The sequence below is a fragment of the Agrilus planipennis genome, unplaced genomic scaffold, assembly GCF_000699045.2.
Source record: "Agrilus planipennis isolate EAB-ADULT unplaced genomic scaffold, Apla_2.0 scaffold416, whole genome shotgun sequence".
Classification (NCBI taxonomy): domain Eukaryota; kingdom Metazoa; phylum Arthropoda; class Insecta; order Coleoptera; family Buprestidae; genus Agrilus; species Agrilus planipennis.
Genome location: NW_020439156.1, coordinates 71090 through 74054, shown reverse-complemented (window position 1 = coordinate 74054; position 2965 = coordinate 71090).

Genomic DNA, 2965 nt, shown 5'->3' with positions numbered 1-2965 from the left:
GAATCTGTACCTTTTAAACCATAGATAAAAGATTATAGTGTATAGTGTAAGTATATCTCTTATCTTTGCTATTAAACATACATTCACTACCATCCTACTAAGATAAGCATTAACACTGGAATAAATTTGCGAATTAATGAGGATCATTCATATTCATAACCATAGAGGCTAAACTCCAAACCAAACAAATTCACAACATTATGTCCGCTCAAAAAAGTTTTTTGTGGTAATGAGGGGTGTCTTTTAATTTTTTATTAATATTTATCATAGTCACCTCTTTCTACTTTAAACCTTTATTAACAATTACACCATTAACGCAAATATAAGTTATCGCTTTAAAAAAAGCAATAATCATAGACAGAAAAATTATTATTTCAGACCTACGCCATTGCTAAGTCGTGTGAATTTGGCATTCGATATAAATAATTCGCTGATTTAAACATCACCAATAAATTGTTTATCGTTTACGGATTCTAAATATATATATAAGTAGTGCAATTGTACTTCCATCACTTTTGTTAGAAAAAAAGAAAATTATTTCGGGTGAAGGTGGAAATTCAATGTTGATTTATTCAAAAAGTACTAAAGATGTAAATAATTAACTCCAATTGATTACGCGTCATTTGAGCTTGAAGGCTTAGCTGCAAGGTTGCCAGAGGTATTTTTTTTAATTGCACCATAATATCTTTAAAAAACGTACTAAATTTAAGTATTTTGTGCTGAAAAATAAAAACAGGGATCTTCCCGCGGCGGGCAACGCTTTTTCCCGCTAAAGCTCGACGTAACCAGTCATTACGAACGCTGCATAAGCATTACTCCTAGACTAGGAAATAGATGTAAAACTCGCGAGATTTTGACGATACTAGTGACATCTAAGTTTACCCTACATTAGTAGACGATACTTGGAATATATATATAAATGGTACTGGCAAAGAAAACTTCGAATATTCACTGCCATCTATACATATAACTACGAAACGTAACTTAAGGCGCGCATTTCAAAATTACACCAAATTTTAGTTTTTCTATTTCTTCGAAGTCAGTATTCTTTACCAGTACCATTTATATATATATATTCCAAGTATCGTCTACTAATGTGGGGTAAACTTAGATGTCGCTGTAGATGTAAAACTCTCGAGATTTTGACGATACTAGTGACATCTAAGTTTACCCCACATTAGTAAACGATACTTGGAATATATATAATAATGGTACCGGCAAAGAAAACTTCGAATAATCACTGCCATCTATACATAAAACTATGAAGCGTAACTTAAGGCGCGCATTTCAAAATTACACCAAATTTTANTGTTGCATCTTATACAATACTATAGGTTTTATTTTATTTTGCATACAAATTTTATTATTGTCGGAAATTTTAAGTATTATTTTCTATTTGTATATAAATTCAGTTCTATTATTCATTTATTATTTAGTTACAAATTTCAGGTACATATATTTATCAAATGCAAACAGTAATTTCAGTATTTCTGAACCATAAATTTTATAATGTATTCTACTATCTTTGTAACATTTCTTCCTTTGTAAAGTCACGTTCGCTGTATTATTGTACTTTCCAAATTTAAAAATATGTATGTTGTCTGTACCTGAAATGGGGTATTGACCTGACTGACAGGGTTGCCTTGCACCTTCAATAGTTATCATATCTAAAATACTTTGTAACTATTATAAGACGCAACGTTAGCATGCAACGCATGTAAGAATATTAATCTTATCAGGGAATTGCATTGTTCTGATATTAATTAGCTTACTAAAGAATTGAATAAGAATTGTAATGTTAATAATTGTAATTATTTTAAATCAGTTGTTCCATTGTCAAACTGTTAACATCTCGATTGATTGACAAGTAAACGCACATAGTGTATTATTGTTTTTATGTAATAAAAGAGTATAAGTACTATAAGGTTAAGCTATTACGCACAATATCAGTTACCCCATATTTGGATAAGAAACTGAAAACGGCAAACATTATCAAGTACCTAAATAACTAGCCAATGCAGCCACCATTTGCATTAAATTGTAAATTACACTCTAACTACGTTCAAGTTCGTAGTACTAAAAGGTTTCTGGAGTTTATGATTACACTTGTTCAACTTGCATACACTGCTGCCATCAGAAGTTTATATTGCACTTCTACAAATTAGCAACTCCTCTCGCCAAGGCACAACTTCGCTGCTGTTAGCTCAAATGTTGAATGTCATCTTATAAGAGATCAGCTTCACAAAAAGGTAACATTAATTTCATGTAAATTCCAATTGTATCACTTTATATTCAAACAAATTATCTACATTCTGATGTGTATTGCCTTCGTATTTATTTGCATAGAGAACTTAAAGTGTAATTAACCCGTTTTGGTTGTCAAAGCTGTTGTAAAACGAGACACTTTGACAATATCTTTTTGTTGCTTTATAAAAAAAAATTAGTCAGAAAGATATTAGAGGCAGAAACAGGATATAAGAGGAGTAGAGGTATATTTAGATTAGATTACTGTTCGCAAGTTAAGGATCCACGATGTTATAGATGTAGGATTTTAATTATTATAATATGTACAGTTGCTTACCCAGATGCAAGAGTGATACCAGTTAGGTGGTGGTAGATCGATAATGTATTTTTACTTTCGCGTGCATGTTGGGGTACGTGAGAGACCACCGGAGGAAAAAGAGTAAAAGACGATCAAGGTATGAAGACGTTGCTGTAAGACGGTACATTTTATTTAGACGGAGCATTTTTGCCAAATCAAAGACGAAAGACGTATTTTTGGCTATTAATTAAGACGTGTACATTTGAAGACGCGATACATTGTAAATAAGTTGTTCCTGATATTTAGTTCTGTTATTCGTTTTGATGTTTGATGTTCGTTGTTCTTTTTCTTCATTATTAATATTATTATATATTTATCAAATCACCCGGAGCCTTATTAAACAACCCCTAGACACGAGAAAAA